This window comes from Sus scrofa, chromosome 6 (genome assembly GCF_054392235.1).
Source record: "Sus scrofa isolate SSC_HxYL_T2T_F1_AM1 chromosome 6, Sscrofa_HxYL_maternal_Yorkshire_Landrace_v2.0, whole genome shotgun sequence".
NCBI lineage: Eukaryota > Metazoa > Chordata > Mammalia > Artiodactyla > Suidae > Sus > Sus scrofa.
This window is the reverse complement of record NC_139388.1, coordinates 78,928,247-78,945,615: the sequence shown is the minus strand read 5'-3', so window position 1 is coordinate 78,945,615 and position 17,369 is coordinate 78,928,247.

Sequence of the window (17,369 nt, the reverse complement as noted above, 5' to 3'; positions counted from 1 at the left end):
GCATAATTTATGTTCAGTGAGGTGCAACACTCTTAGATGAACAGCTCAACAAGACTTACCTGTATTTCAGAATTCCCGTTGTGACGCAGCAGAAATGAACCCAACTAGTATCCATGAGGATGCAGGTTTGATCCCCAGCCTCACTCAGTGAGTCGGGGGTCTGGTGTTTCCATGAGTTGTGGTGTAGGTCGCAGATGCTGAGGCTATGTTGTAGGCCAGCAACTGTAGCTCTGATTCGACCCCTAGCCAGAGAACCTCCATATGCCACAGGTGCAACCCTAGAAAAACCCCCCAAAAACCCAAATAAGATTATCCCTATATACATATCCATGTAGCCACAACCTGGATAAAAATCTAGAGCATTCCCAGAACCCAAGAAATCTGCCTCATACCCTTTCCCAGTCCAAACAGCCCCAAGTAACCTTAATTCCAACCTTCATCACTGTAAATGAATTTTGCCTGTTTTTGAACTGCAAATAAACAGAATTGTACAGTATGTATTATCTTGTGTCTGACTTCATTCATTCAATATTGTGTCTGGGAGATCCAGGCAGGGTTTTTCTATGACTGTACTTTGTTCTTCTTCATTGCTGTATAATATTTCGTTGCCTTAAGGTACTATAATTTATGTTTTCATTCTTGATGGACTTCAGGTTGCTTCTAATTGTGGGCTATTAAGAATAGAGTAGTTATGATCCCTTTTGCACCTGATTTTGGAGGCACAGAAACTCTCATTTCTGTCTGGAGTATGCCCTGGGGTTGTTTCAGGTCTTTTAGATATTCTATTTGAAAATGCTCCAAGTTAAGGGAAAAGGGCACCAGTGTGTTCCCCGTCCCCTTCCCCATGCCCACATAGCCATCTCCAGGGCCTGAGAAGCAGAAAGGAGAGAGCAGGCACCTCCCTGTAGCAGCCCCATCAAGAAGAAGACGTAGGAGTTCCTGTCGTGGCTCAGCAGAAACGAATCTGACTAGCATCCATGAGGATGCATGTTCTATTCATGGCCTCGCACAGTGGGTTAAAGATCCAGTGTTGCCATGAGTTGTGGTATAGGTCGAAGACCTGGCTCGGATCTGGCATTGCTGTGGCTGTGGCTTAGGCTGGTGGCTCTAGCTCTGATTGGTTCCCTAGCCTGGGAACCTCCATATGCCTTCGGTACAGCCCTAAAAAGACCAAAAAAAAAAAAAAAAAAAAAAAGAATAAGAAGATGTAAAAAGATGTTGATTACTTGCCAATAGCATTTCCTCTTTCAAAAATGTCATCTGATCTTTTGCTGGCAATGCTCAAGAGAGGTTTTCTGAATCTTAGACATTTTCTAAATCTCCTTCCCCTTCTGATGGCACCTGTTGAAATCTTGAATGTCTGGTAGACCTCAGAAATGATCAAGTTCATTCTTCCCATTTACAGATTGGGAAACTGATGCCCAGAGAAGTGACTTGCCAAAAGTTTTACTTACAGGCTGGTAGCTGGCACGAATATGGTCCAAGTGGAGCCTGGATGTTAGGTAGTGGAATATAATGCCTTTGTTATTTCAAGTTCTAGAAAACCAATCTCAAACTGACTTAAATAGAAAAGGGAATATCTAGTTTACAACCAGCTTCAGGTATAGCTGAATCCAGGGCATCAAATGGTGTCATCTAGATAAGGTCTCTCTCCATCTCTTGGCTTTACTTCTTTCTGTGCTGCCTTTATCTCAGGCAGTCTCTATTTCATCATGGAGGCCCTGACTGCTCTAGGCTGACATCCTCCCAAGGGGGAAAATAGAAAGATCCTCTTAGCCAACATATAAATATAAATCTTTTTGGCTCTGCTTGGGTCACATGCTCATTGCTGGACCAATCACGGGGGAGAGGGGGCCAGGCAGGGAAATAAACCAGTACTCTGATTGGCTTAGCCAGCCCCTGTGTTCTACCCAAACCAAACCGTGTCCATCTGGGATAGGGAGACATGTGGGCTGAACATGCAGCTATGACCAAATATAAATAATGATAGTAGCAATATAATAACAATAATAATGGCAGCCAGCATTTCCATAGTGCTTACTGGGTCTCAGCAGCAAGAAGGAGGGAGGATGCTTAGAAACTAGTTAGATACACCTCCTACGGTGTCTTGGGAAACTTTTTTTTTTTTGTCTTTTGTCTTTTAGGGCCACACCCATGGCATATGGAGGTTTCCAGGCTAGGGATCGATTTGGAGCTGCAGCTGCCAGCCTACACCACAGCCACAGCAATGCTGGATCCTTAACCCACTGAGTGAGGCCAAGGATCAAACCCACATCTTCATGGATCCTAGTTGGGTTCGTTAACCACTGAGTCATGTCAGAAACTCCGGGAAACTCTTAAATTGGGTAGGGAGTTGGATTAAAAATCAGTTGGATTAAAAAACGCACAATATTGGCTGTGTGTTAAGATCACTTTTTAAAGAATAACTATGGGGAGTTCCCATTGTGGCTCAGCAGAAACAACCCAGCTAGTATCCATGAGGATGCAGGTTCAATCCCTGGCCTCACTCAGTGGGTTAAGGATCTGGCATTGCCATGAGCTGTGTGTGGTGTAGGCTGGCAGCTATAGCTCCAATTCGACCCCTAGCTTGGGAACTTCCATATGCTGCAGGTGCAGCCCTAAAAAGAAAAAAATAATAATAACTATGGGTTCCACTTCAGACCAGTTGAATAAGAATCTCCAGGGGGGAGACCATAACATCAGGGCTAAAAACAATCTCTCCAGGTGTTTCTCCTGCATCTTGCCTCCAGGACAAAGCTCAGTGTGGCTAGCTTGGTGTGTCTGGGTGGGGGTATCTGCAGGTCTAACAACCATCCAGGAGTTTCCTGTGCTGACTAGCGCTTGAGGACACCTGAATGAGGTCCTGCTTTCCATCATAGCGTGGCACCCTGGGGTCAACAGGTAAGGCTACTCCTGGCCAGAGTGGACCCCCCTGGGTGCCCCTGCTGCCTCCCTGAGGATTGAGTGGATGGCTGGGGCGCAGTTTCAGCATTCTGCAGTGGGAATTCAATCCAGGTTCTCTCCTAGGAGTTTGAATCTTTAAAATTGCCCTCTGCCCTGTAGAAGGACCCCAGTCTAACTACTTGAGAGTCTCATTTTGCTGTGAAATTGAGGGTACATTTCCTGGACGGTCTTAAATTAGACCTTGCCTCCTGCGTTGACTTGAGGGTTCATGCTCCCCCCTCCCCCCGCCAGGTGTGGACTTTTATTAATAGAGTGGAGCGCCCTTAGCAGAAGGTCTAGCTGGGGGAGAAAAAGTTATTTGGTCCTTATTTACCCAACAGCAATACCAGTGAACATTGTACCCTGAGTGCTCCTGATTGTAATATTCAAGAAAGCTTAATGGGAGCTGGTTTATACTCCAGAAGTTCCTTGATAGGTGTGTGTGATTGGGAATAAACATTTATTTCCTTACGGCAACACTGTTATTAAAATCCAGGCGGTTTTCCAAACGAGCCCACAAAGATCTATTCGAGTCCTATGAATCATTTTAGAAAGTGCTGGAACGAACAGTAGGAATGACTTTTCACTTCTGTAATTTAACATTTTCGATAGGAAAAAATAAATACGGATTCCAAAGTTAATAGAATTTTTGTCTTTAGAAGAATATTTACAGCTCACTCTTAATCCATATGTTTGGGGCGTTATAGTATGTTTATCTTTTTTCTTTTTCCACCTTCTGTCTTCCTAGTCCATTTTATTTCCTGATCCAGAATAACGTTAGTACAGCACATGAGCGGTGTGTGACAAACACATTTATCAGGTGGCATTCCTGATAATGACTGAACCTCACCGTTGACATGCAGAATGGAGCCTGAGGTGGCCCTCACACACAGGCCATCTCTGCCCACTTCTGGCTGTGCTAAGAAACCCAGCAGCCCCACATCCTATGCGGCGTAAACATTAATTACTGGGGCGGCTACAGCTCAAGAAGAGCCACGAGGATGCTGGGAATGGGCCAGTGACCAGAGGCTACCTCTGGGGGCAAAGGCACAGAGCTGAGGCAGGAGCCTGGGGCTGCCCCCGACCCCTACCCCACTGTCTCCCTGGGGAATGCCGCTCAGCTGAGCCACCAAGTTCAGGGCCTGTTTGGCTGAATGTCCTGATCACAACATCACCAGCTTTTCTAGGGTCCCCGTGGTCGGGGCCGTAAGAGCAGCGCTGTCCAGAGACTTTCCCTTCCAGGTGAGAAACTGAGACCAGCAAAGGCTGTGGCTTCTACACCCAGGATCACATGGCTGATCAGAGGCTGTGCTGGACTCGAACTCACGAACTCCGACCTTTGGTGCAGGACCCCGACACCGCTCTCCTCTTTCCTATGTTTTTCTCCAATTCTGGTTGAAGGGAGCAGCTGTTTTGTCATCCCAAGCATGCAAATGAGGCCCCCTGGAGAGCCCCAGGAGGCCAGAATACCCCTGTTTTTTGTCCTTTTCTGAGCCTTGGGGTCCCCTTGAGAGCTCCCATTACTCTTCAGGGAATTTATTTGCTTATACGTCTTCTTCTAATTGAATATAGTCTCGTTGAGAGGAGACACTGTGTCCCATTTGTGTCCTTATTGCCCATGACAAGCTTGGGGTCCCACCCAGAGAAGGCATTTGAAAAGTGTTTGATAACTGAATACGCGAGCGTTACCACATGATTTACTTTTATTCCAGATGGAATCCCAGACTAGTTCTCTACCTCCACCTGTCTGCTCTTAGCTAGAACCACTTCTCATTGTGAGATCTGGGGCCTGGGTGTTTAGTGAGCTCAGCTGTGATGATCATAGGCCAGGCTATAAAAGGCTTTGCCCCTCATGACGCTGCTTTACGTGGTATTCATCCAGCCTCCCGGCAACCCAGGGAGAAAGAGCCAACTACTCTCGCACCCCTTTCCAGACAAGGCAGCTGAGATTGGATGATCACCTAGGCCAAGGTCACACAGGCGGTAAGTGGCAGGACCAACCTTGACGGCAGGTCCTTGGGTGCTGAATCCCATCCTCCTTTGGCTGTGAGGGAGCCTCCGTGGACAGTCTAAAAGTACCTCCTGGGAGTTCCCGTCGTGGCGAAGTGGTTAATGAATCTGACTAGGAACCATGAGGCTGCAGGTTCGGTCCCTGGCCTTGCTCAGTGGGTTAAGGATTTGGCGTTGCCGTGAGCTGTGGTGTAGGTTGCAGACGAGGCTTGGATCCCACATTGCTGTGGCTCTGGCATAGGCCGGCGGCTACAGCTCCGATTAGACCCCTACCTGGGAACCTCCATATGCCGAAGGAGCGGCCCCAGGAAAAAAGGCAAAAAAAAAAAAAAAAAAAAAAAAAAGACAAAAATAAAAGTACCACCTGGCAAGGGATGTTGTGGATTGCAGGTTTCTGGTGTGCTTGTGGGGTTCCTCAGAGCTCCCCCGGGGTTCCGTGGAGCACAGTTTGACTACCACTGCTTTGGGGGTGTCTTCTTCAAGTGATAAATTGGAGAGCTAGTCTCTCTGTCAGGATTAAAGAGGGTGAGATCCAAGTTGTAGCTCCAGTCCTGGCTTTGACCCCTGCAAGCTGTATGACCTTGGGCAAGTCATATCTCTCTGGGCCGCAACACCCTCATCCGTGATATCCGTGATGTGAGCTCTTCAGACCAGAGGCCCCTACAGTCCTTGAGAAAGGCAGGGCCCTGCCAGCCAGCTCCATGCCCCCAGGGTTGGGCCAGTCGAGAAAAGGAGCTCTGGCCGGTGGTTCCTGTGCTGCTTTAGTTGGTAAGGCATCTTCCTGACTCAGGTGATTCTGGAAGATTCCTGAAGAATGTCAATACAGCACCTTCAGGGGCTCCCTGATAAGGCCACTTCTCGGGCTGAGGGGTCAGAAACTCAAAGCAGCTGAGAGGAGCCAGGAGCACATGTGTGTTGAAGGCCGGTGGGGACGGGAGGGAGGGCCTGGGGGCAGGAGTGTTGGCACAGCCCTCATGCCCCCACCTCCGGCCCTCCTCCTCTGGCCCTGCTCCTCTGGGAAGCCCCACATCCCCCTCCTCCATCACAGCCTTTCCCGAGGAGCCCAGGGAGCGGCTTCTTATCGTCTTGCCTCAGCCCAGAGAGGCGCCTCACCCCCAGAAGCAGCCATTTCCTAGTGGGTTCCAAGGGCTTGCTCAGACCACAGGGTGTGAAAGAGTTACAAAAGCTGTAACTGTATCTGAGAAACCCTAACAACCACCCGTGGAGAACCCTAAGTGCCTACATGTCCCGTCCCACGTCATCCTCATGACAACCCTGGAGGCGTGACTGCCTCCCCACTTTACAGATGGCCAGACTGAGGCCCAGAGAGGTTACATACACACCCACGGTCTTGCAGCTGGTAAGCGGTCGCGCAGGCACTTGAACCCAGGCAGACAGCCTCCTGGGGTAGGGTCTTAGTTACCACAATCCCACCCTGTGGAGAGGCTCCTTCCCCTCGGAGTCGGACCTGCAACCAGACAGGAAGCAGTGCTTTGGAGGATGCAGTCCAGTGACCACCGACGCCTGGCCATGGCCAGGAGAGTAACCTCCTCTGTGCCTACAGGTCCTTGGGACCTGTCATTGCAAACTGGGCTCCTGGTTACCATGCGTACATGGCTCATGGGATGAGAACTGGCGCTAAACAGCAAGAAAGAAACGAAAGAACATTTCTCCTTTTTTGAAAGGTGGAGCTCAACTCTGCTGGGTTGTGCCTTTAAGTCAGTTATCACAGATGTCACTTAACTCTTTGGTGCCTGTTTCCTCTGTGTTGTCAGCTCCAGGAGAGCAGCGGCTGGATCACTTTTGTTGGCTTGATGAATGGCCAGTGCCCCCACAGCCCCTGGCATGTGGGAGGTGACTGATCCACATTTGTGGACTAGTCCCTCCAGAGTGGGCAGCACACCGCTCCAGCATTAGGCACTCATCACATGGCATGATGTGGGTGCTCTCAGGCCAGAACTGTCTCGTTAGCCTGGAGCTCTGAGTCCTGCCCCAGGATCGCTTGGATGTCTCGGTGCTTCACGGCTGGGGTGTTTGTGTCCCCAGCCTCGTGCTGCGAGGGCTGGTGGCCTCTGTTCTAGGCAACAGCTTCCCACAGAGACACCTGCTCACTTGTGGCCAGAAACCCCAGACTCCATGTAATGGCATTTCTCAAACTCCACCCTGCCTAGAACAAAGCAGGGACAAGAGAGGGATAGAATGGTGCCTTCAGGATCTGGGGCCAAGCAAGTGCTATGTCCTGGCAAGCACAGATTTGCTTTGCAATGCTGTGGCTTATCTTAAATTCATGCAACTTTTACCTTCTATTCAATAAAACACTCACATATGAGTGCATAAAAAATAAGACGGATTGACAGATGCATAAAGACATTTGAGACAGGTAGGCATGTGATAGAGAAAGTATACGAAAATGTTATTGGAACGATCTGGGTGGGGAACACACCAATGCTCGCTAGAAAATTCTTTTGTGATTTCTGCTCTTAAATTTGCACGATGATGATAATCTGAATGGCAAGGCTTAGCTCTATTTCTGTGGTTCAAGGGATTTTCTGGCTGCTTTTCCAAGGCTAATATTGGCCTATACTTTAGGGATATTTGGATGAAAGGCATATAAATTATGTGATACTGTCATTTTTATACTGTTTCAGTTAAAACATTCGGTTTTATTATTCACAGACTTCTAATCACGGTGGATTATAACACTGCGTATTAATGGTTTGGACATGACCGTTCAACAGTAAGAAACAAAACAATGTATTATAGCACGTGTGTGGCATTGTTATAAGAAATTATATAACTTTAAAATCAAGTTGAAAAACTTGCTGATTTATCACTACATATAAAATATGATACATAATTATATGAGTCCTATATACAATTTAAAAATACACTAAAAAAAATCACATTTGCTTTCATACATACATGACAACCTAACCATTATATGCCCAAGTTTCTTCATCTGTAAATTAGTGGTGCTAACACTCCCTGCCTGTGGGGTTGCTGTGAAGACTGAATGAGTTGTATTGTATTTAAAGAGCTTAGAATAGCGCCTGGTATCTAGTAAGCATGATATAAGATAAGCTATTCTTATCATCACTATTTTTATTGCTCATTTCAATTAACTACCAATTAGACGCCTTCTTATTAGTTGGGGGGGTGGCCCCCACCCCAGTTTTCAACACACTTTTAAGAATCAAATGCACATTTTGGAAAGAGGTGCTATGTTTCTGTAAATCACTGTTCCATTGGTATATTATCTATGGCTGTGTAACAAACTTCCCCCAAGCTTGGCAGTTCTGGGAAAAACAACATTCGTTATCTCATGATTTCTAAGGGCTCAGGATCCGGGGGTGGCTTAGCCCAGGGGTGCGGGTGGGGGGCCGGCTCAAGATCGCTCACAGGCTGCAGTGAAGGTGCTGGCATGTGCTGCCTGAGCCCAAGGCTCCACAGGGTAGAGCTGCTTTCAGGTTCAGCCATTGGCAGGATTCAGGTCCTCGTGGGTGGTTGGTCTGAGATAGCCCTGAGTTCCTTGACACGTGGGCCCCTCCGTAGCTCAGCCAAGAAGGGCCAGAGAATGAGCGACAGAGATGGAGAGCAAGTTCAGTCTTTTATAAGCTAATCTCAGGAGTGACATGCCATCCTTTTAGCTGGGTTGTATCTTAGAAACAAGTCTTCATGGGAGGGGATTTGACTAGAGCATGAACACCTGGAGCTGGGGTGGGTGGGTGGATCTGGCAGAGCCGTGTTGGGAGCTACCAGCTGCACCCGGGGCACCAATTTGAGATCAGTTGCCTTAGAAGGAGCACAGGTTTGGCATCAGGCAGAAATGGTTGGATGTCGGCTTTTCTTCTGACCTGAGACGGGAAACACACATTTCTCAACCTCACTGAGCCTCATCTATAAAATGGAGGCCTGGAGTTGCTGTCGTGGCTCGGTGGTTAGTGAACTCGACTAGCATCCATGAGGACACAGGTTTGATCCCGGGCCTCACTCTGTGGGTTAAGGATCTGGCATTGCTGTGAGCTGTGGTGTAGGTCCCACATGCAGCTCAGATCCTGCATTGCTGTGGCTGTGGCCGACAGCCTCAGCTCCGATGGGACCCTTAGCCTGGGAACCTCCATGTGCTGTGGGTGTGGCTCTAACAAGACAAATAAAATATAGGCTGTTCCACCTGCCCCACTGGAGCCGAGTCAAGGACCAATGTCATCCATCTGGATGCATTTGCTTGTGGGTTTCAGTTTCCTAGGGCTGCTGTAATCATGAGCCCGGTGGCTTACACAACCAAGATGTGCTAGTTTATAGCATCTGACATGGGGCTCCCTGGGCTAAAAATCAAGGTGTTGCCAGGGCCACGCGCCTTTCTGGAGGCTCCAGAATCCAATTCCTCATCTTTCTCAGCTTCCAGAGGTGCCCGCATTCCTTGGCTTGTGGCCCCTTCCTCCATCTGCAAAGCTGGGAAGGATGGTTGAAATTTTTTCCACATCACAGCACTCTGTCCCCCTTCTACGGTCACCCCTCCCTCCACCCTCTTCTGCCTCCATCGTCCTCTTTTCAGGCCCCACATGATGACAGTGCCCCCCCCAGTTCTAAAATAGGATAGTCTGCCTATTTTAGGGTCACCTGATTAGCAATCTTCATTCCATCAGCAAACTTGATTCTCTTTTGCCACCTAAGGTAATATAGTCATAGGTTCTGGGAGCTCAGCCAAGAAGGGCCAGAGAATGAGCGACAGAGATGGAGAGCAAGTTCAGTCTTTTATAAGCTAATCTCAGGAGTGACATGCCATCCTTTTAGCTGGGTTGTATCTTAGAAACAAGTCTTCATGGGAGGGGATTTGACTAGAGCATGAACACCTGGAGCTGGGGTGGGTGGGTGGATCTGGCAGAGCCGTGTTTGGAGCTGCCAGCTGCACCCGGGGCACCAATTTGAGATCAGTTGCCTTAGAAGGAGCACAGGTTCGGCATCAGGCAGAAATGGTTGGATGTCGGCTTTTCTTCTGACCTGAGACGGGAAACACACATTTCTCAACCTCACTGAGCCTCATCTATAAAATGGAGGCCTGGAGTTGCTGTCGTGGCTCGGTGGTTAGTGAACTCGACTAGCATCCATGAGGACACAGGTTTGATCCCGGGCCTCACTCTGTGGGTTAAGGATCTGGCATTGCTGTGAGCTGTGGTGTAGGTCCCACATGCAGCTCAGATCCTGCATTGCTGTGGCTGTGGCCGACAGCCTCAGCTCCGATGGGACCCTTAGCCTGGGAACCTCCATGTGCTGTGGGTGTGGCCCTAACAAGACAAATAAAATATAGGCTGTTCCACCTGCCCCACTGGAGCCGAGTCAAGGACCAATGTCATCCATCTGGATGCATTTGCTTGTGGGTTTCAGTTTCCTAGGGCTGCTGTAATCATGAGCCTGGTGGCTTACACAACCAAGATGTGCTAGTTTATAGCATCTGACATGGGGCTCCCTGGGCTAAAAATCAAGGTGTTGCCAGGGCCACGCGCCTTTCTGGAGGCTCCAGAATCCAATTCCTCATCTTTCTCAGCTTCCAGAGGTGCCCGCATTCCTTGGCTTGTGGCCCCTTCCTCCATCTGCAAAGCTGGGAAGGATGGTTGAAATTTTTTCCACATCACAGCACTCTGTCCCCCTTCTACGGTCACCCCTCCCTCCACCCTCTTCTGCCTCCATCGTCCTCTTTTCAGGCCCCACATGATGACAGTGCCCCCCCCAGTTCTAAAATAGGATAGTCTGCCTATTTTAGGGTCACCTGATTAGCAATCTTCATTCCATCAGCAAACTTGATTCTCTTTTGCCACCTAAGGTAATATAGTCATAGGTTCTGGGAATCGGAAGGTGGGCATTTGGGGCCATAAACACCCCCCATAGCCCTTCCTTATGCCTGTCTCCACTTGCCCTGAGGCATTTTTCCTCCCCACACTCCATACCAGCTGCCTGATTGTCCCCGTGGTGTCTTGATACCCAGAGGCAAGCCTGGGGGCCAGAAGGCAGGTGCATTTATTCTGTAGGAACATGAGGAGGAGGAGGAGGCGGCAGGCACTGAACAAGGTGAAGTTTATGGCCATTCCTCAGATGCCCCGACTCTGTGCCTAACTCCTTCGCAGCTGCCCACATGGTCCCAGGGGCTGTTTTCATAGCCCTCTCGCCCTAGGAATAATGGCCCACAAAATACCCTGCTGTTGCCCAGTCCTGCTCCTGGAGGCCAAGCCCCAGGCCCCCACAGGGGAGGGAAACAGCTGGTGCCTCATGTTGGCGTTGCATCAACCGAGGAAGGCTTCCTGGTTGGTATCAGCCATGTAGTTCAGCTCACCTCCCTCTGGGCGGCCTCCTAAGCTGGGAGGGATTCTGGGTATCAGCGGGTTCCAAATTTGTCTTGATTTGTCCTGAGGCCAAGTTTCCAAATTCTGCCTGTCCCACTGAAGGTGTGTTTCTTGCCTCCTGTAGGGAAACAAGGGCCACCCAGTTCCCGCTGCAGGGAGGGGACCCAGGGCTGCCCCCTGTGAAGCTGGCTTGCTGGTGGTCTGAGCTGGTTTGCTCTTCCTGGGTTGGGCTGGGCTGGGGTGGTGAGGGATGGAGCATCCCTCCATCTAGTGGTGAGTTGCAGGACTGCAAGCTGTAATGGCCCAGGAATCGTGTTACTTACCCCCAGGACGGTGGTCCCAAGACACTGAATCACCCAAAGAGGTTTTGAAAAACACACATACCTGAACCCCAACCCACACCTCCTTCATCAGAAAACCAGAAGTTTAGCTTTCGAATGTAGATCCTCAAGCCCTACATCTAAATTCTAAATTACTAAGTTTGGAATAAGACTTAGGATTCTGAATCCTTAACATGAATTCTCCAGGGATTTGATTCTCAAGGGCATCCTGACTTGAACACCACTGACTCAGCAGCCCACAAGAGAAATGAGCCAACTGTGAGATGGGGACTTAAAAAAAAAAAAAAGGCTGATGCTCTGTTTGGTCATGTTATTAGAAGCATAACATCCAGGTTAAGGAAGGATATTGCCATGTCCAGTGCTGCAGGGCAATGGGAGATCCTGCAAGATGGATGGCGAGGCATAACAAAACACAGAAGACTCTTACATCTAGAAAGGGGGGACCAGGAGGCACTCTGTCCCTCAGAACAAAGGCGTCTAGGCTTTAGCCCTCATGACTTTTATTAGAGAAGGTGACATAGGTTAATGAGCAAAACCAGGTGCAGGTGATGATAAAGCAATCTCTTAGGAGTTGTTCTGCGCGTGCGTCAAATTTGTTTACTGCATCATTCAGCAGTTTCAATGGTCTCCAACAGGATATAATAGAATGGTTAAAAGCATCTGGGTTTGAGTCCTCCTTTTGCTAGGGCCGCTGTCTGTCAGGGTTGTTGTGAGGACTCGATATAATAATATGCAGAGTGCTTAGCACAGCAGGGTCTGGCTCTTGGGAAATGGCCCCTATATTAACAGTCTACTGCTCAGATCTTTTGGGAGCTCTGTGTTTGATTTTAAGTGACATATTTATGAAGGGGTGTCCAAAAAGAGGGGGAGACGGAGGGGACATCCTTAGGAAGAACCAAAGGGAAGGCTTGATTGAGGCTCTGTAACTGGGAGGCAGAGGTGTTTGGGGAACAAGGCAGGGGTAGACCTGGCCTATGCGACAGTTGGATCCAGGGAGTGTGACAACCCTTGCTGCTCCTTCCCCATCTTGCATGGGGCTCTGGTTTGGCCCCATTCCCTTGGGCATCTTCTTGGGAGAGGGACATGGCAGCCGGTAGCTCTGGGGCACATCAGGATCCAAAAGGAAGGCAAGAGAGAAGTTCCCGTCGTGGCTCAGTGGTTAATGAATCCGACTAGGAACCATGAGGTTGCCAGTTTGATCCCTGGCCTTGCTTAGTGGGGTAAGGATCTGGCGTTGCCATGAGCTGTGGTGTAGGTCGCAGACGCAGCTCAGATCCTGAGTTGCTGTGGCTCTGGCGTAGGCCGGCAGCTACAGCTCTGATTGGACCCCTAGCCTGGGAATCTCCATATGCCACAGGTGCGGCCCTAGAAAAGACAACACAAACAAACAAAAATACAAACAAACAAAAACAAGGGAAGGCAAGAGCTAACCACCTACTCATGATTTGAAACCGTCTAGGTGGGAATTCTGATTTTCCCTTCTCAGACGTCAGTGCCCTCTCCTGGGGCCACTTGCAGAGGCCAGGAGGCTGCTGAGCTGGGACTGTACCAGCCAGGATCATAGGCTCTCCCTGAAAGCTGGGGTGATGGGGAGACAGTAGGGCAATAGGGCCCCATGACCAGCAGAGCCCCACCCCCCAAGAATTACACGAGGTGAGCATGGAGCCGTCCCCCAAGGCCAGCAGAAGAGGGGAAAATGCTCAGCAGAGATAGTGAGGCCCAGACAGGGAAAGGAAGTGGCCCAGGCCACACAGCCTGTGTCTGTGGCCAAGCCTGGGGGGACGGTCAGCCCCTGCCATGTCTCCAACTCCCAGTGTGGTTAGAGGAGTAAGGCAGGCTGGCATGTCAGTTGCTGTCAGGCTCCGTCACTAATTTTATTTCCTATTTTGTTTGTATTTTAATAAAATGGGGGTGATGAAGGTGTGGTGTGAGATGACCTTGTATCTGTACTCTCTCAACCAGACGGTCCTGGTCCCTAAATTATCACTTGGTTTTAAGTCAAGCTCTCAAGAGCTGCCTTTGCCTTTTAAACCTGTAATTACAAAGCAATTTTCTGCCAGGTGGAGGGTGGGCGCTTGCTTCCACCATATTTAACAATAGGACGTGTCTCTTCAGCCCTGGGAACCTCGGGCTTCAGGAATTTTTTTTCTTTATTGTAAACATCTGGGTGTGGCTGGCCAGCTTCAGGCCAGTGGGTACCAGCCCAGACTCTGCCAAGAGCCTGTCTGCGGCGCTAAGATGCCAGTTCGGTTTTCCCATCGGTCAGATGAGAAAAACAATGTCTATCCAAAAGGGTTGCTGGGAGGATTAAATGGGCAAAACTCCATACAGCTGTGATTGTCCACGGGGGGTGCCTCCCCGGGGAACACTGGGCAATGTCTGGAGACATCTGGGGCTGTCATGACTGGAGGGGGGGTGCTCTTGGCCTCTTGTGAGGAGGGGGGAGGGATGCTGCACCTGCCGTGCACAGAATAGCCTCACTCCCCTGCCCCCTGAACACCACCAACAAAGTGTGTCTAGGATGTCAGCCGAGGTTGAGAAACCCTGCTGTTAAGGACAGCACAGGTGTCCATCACTATTGGTTCTTATTAGAACTGACCTCTGACTCACTTCTGTTTCTGGTGCTTCCGTGGGCCGCTGGGTGCCTGGACTCAAGTTTCTTTCCCTCTCTGAGCATCGGGGGGCTCCTCTTCCCTGGGGCCTGGCCCCGCTGCCCTGCCTCACTGTTAGACCCTTCCACCTCTCCTCCTCCTGGACCGCATGAAGGGATCCCATGCCTTATAGTCCCCCAAGAGCCACGGGAAACTCTGTTCTCTCACCAGTGCCGGCATGTTCCTCTCAGGACCTGAGACTCGCTGGGTTGACCCCACCCCTGCTGGGCTGGTGACCCTACCCCACCGAGCCAATGAGATTCCATCCTGAGATCTTGCTAGAACTGCCATGTGAGGGTCTCCCTCTCATGCCAACAGCTGGGATCAACCTTGCTGGGGCTGGACCTGCTATAGAAAAAGCCAAGCCGAGGAGTGAAAAAAGACGAAGATCCTGAAAATATCACTTGACACTCTACGGATTGACTCTGATTCTAGATCCAAAGCTAGTTGCTGTCTTGCACTATTCTTTCCAGAAGCCAATAAATTCCTATTGGTGTTTGTCACCTATCACTGGCTAATAAAGAAATTCCATCTGTCCTAGAATCTTTTCTCCCCCAGTTGTGTTTAACTAGAGATTTTTTTTTTTTCTCCTTCAGGCAAATCATAAACTTCTTAAGGGCAGGGCTGGTCATTGTACAACTGCAAATATAATAAAGTCATTGAGGAATAAATTATTAAAAAAACAACTAAATCCTCTCTGGCCCCTATGTACCAACAGAACTCTCTGCCATCATGCTCTGTATCTGTGCTCTCCCATAAGGCTGCGGCCAGCCACAGGTGGCTATGGAGTGCTTGAAATGCACTGGTGCAATTGAGAAATGGAATTTTAGATTTTATTTCATTTTAATTAGTAATTTAAATTGCCACATGAGGTTTGTGGCTGCCAGATCAAACAGCATAGCTGTATAGCATCTTGCACTGGTGATGGTGATCTGTGGATTTTCATTGACTGATTCATGATCTGAACATTTACTCAATGACCAGGGAGACAGTGGGGGACGCTGTATTGGTGGATACAGGAAGCAGTCACTGCCCCAAGGGACCCACTTGGATAACTATAATGCAACGTTGAGAACGCAGTATGTTTGGGAGGGAGCCCAGATCAGATTCTCTGGAAGTTCGGGGAGATGCGTCGTGGTCCGGAGAGAGGCTTGGAGTGGGACCAATGAGTCTGCTCAAAAGGGTTAATCAGATACGAGTTCAATGAATCCATCCGCGCTCTGAAGCGGGGCTCTTCTGCGGAGGCAGATTCACATCTCTGGCAACTGGAAGGGTTAGCGTGGCTGCAGACAGCCTGGGCTCTGGAGCCCGGCTGTGAAAGCCGTGGGAGAGATTCTGTTACTCACCCTGTGCCTGTTTTCTCATCAGTAAAATGGAGTTAATAACAGGATATCCCTCTTGGAGGCTTTAGGGTTAAATGTGATGCTTGTGCAAAATCCTTAGCATGCAGTGTGCAGTTAGAACAAACATACAAACAAAATCTTAGCGGCTAAGATAACTGGGCATCGTGGTGAAGGTGAGGACCCTCCCTGAGCCCCTGCCCCCCACTTCAGCCCTGCATTGGACTGCACCCCCTCATCAAACAGGGTCTCCCCTAAATGCCAGGACTACCTGGGCGGTGGGAAGCCAATTCCAGGAGGACACACTTCTGGGTACAAATGAATTGGGAGGAGCTGGGCGTTTCATCCCGTTTTGATCAAGTTTTCCTTGAGGTTCATGCCTGGCTCTTGGAAACCAGCAGCACATCTGGCAACCAGCATAGCCTGAAATAGACATCTCGGGTTTCCATGTGGGGCAGTGGAAGAGGCACTCTAAATCTTTGTTTGCCCCAAGTCAGCTGTACCCTGGGAGCCCCAGTGCCCATGGGCGGATTTATCAGTCTGTACCTGGAGAACCCAGTTTAGCCATAAGCCAGAGCATAGAGAAAGGGGGAACCATTTTGCAGAAGGTGGGGGCTTGGTATCAGTTGTACCACTCAGGGACATCCCTAATCGCATCATCAGGGATAAAGGGTGGGCAGGAGCCAGATCAGGTGCTCTGGGAGTGGATGGAAGCCAGTGGGGCTCTACTGCTGCTCCTCCAGCCCCTCAGGAGATGAGCCCCTCACTACCTCCACTCCAGACACATGGGCCTTTTCTCAGCCCCACTGCCATCCTCCCAGGACCTTGGCACCTCCCGACCTGCTGTCTAGAATCCTCTTCCCTTCCCCCCTACCACCTGCTGAGCTCCCCTCTGCCCAGTCCACGCCTCTGCTTGACTGCATTAAATCCTAGGAGCTCAGCTCTCTGGACACGGGCTACCTCTGTTCTCAGGGCTGGTCCCAGTGACCATTTCACGTGCTCAGTATTTGATTGATGACTCCCTTCCCCACTGGACAGGAAAATCCAAGTGGGCAGAGGCTGGGCAGAATTTCATTCCGGTCTTATCCTCAGCAATTAGCCCAGCGCCTGCCTGCCTGGAATGTTCTTCCCCCAGGTCTTTGCAGGGCTGGTTCCTGCTCAGAGCTTATGTCTCAGCTCAGAAGCCCTCTAAGATCCCCACCCCCGCCTCTCCATCACACTTAGCACATCTGGAGTCAGCCACTCTGTCATGGATGAGCTGCTTGCCTGCCTTTGCTGTGTTATGAGTTCTGCCACTGTGTCCCCAGCACCAAGGACAGGTCCTGGCACCCAAGAGGATTCACTACATATGTGAAAGAAGTATATATAAATATATGTCACATATCTTAATAGTATATATAATTTATATAGTTATATATCTGTATGTACTATATGATATATAAATAATAATAATTATAACTAAGTATGTGCGGTCAGCCTGCTGGAACCTGCCATCCCCAGGCCTGTCTCCCAGTGGCCTCTAATGCTCCCAAACCTTCCCTGATAGATGCTGACTTCGTGAGTATTCGCCCCCTGCCTGACCTAAGTGATCAACCAGGAGTCAGACTGGACTCCTGTCCCAGGAGAAGCACACAGTCCTGTTCCCTGGGGTGGGTTCCATCAGGGCCAGTCGGACACCAGGGTGGAGCCTTCAGACCAGCCCCTACCTCCTGTGATTCGGGCTTTTGCCAGGAGGGCCCAGCTGTC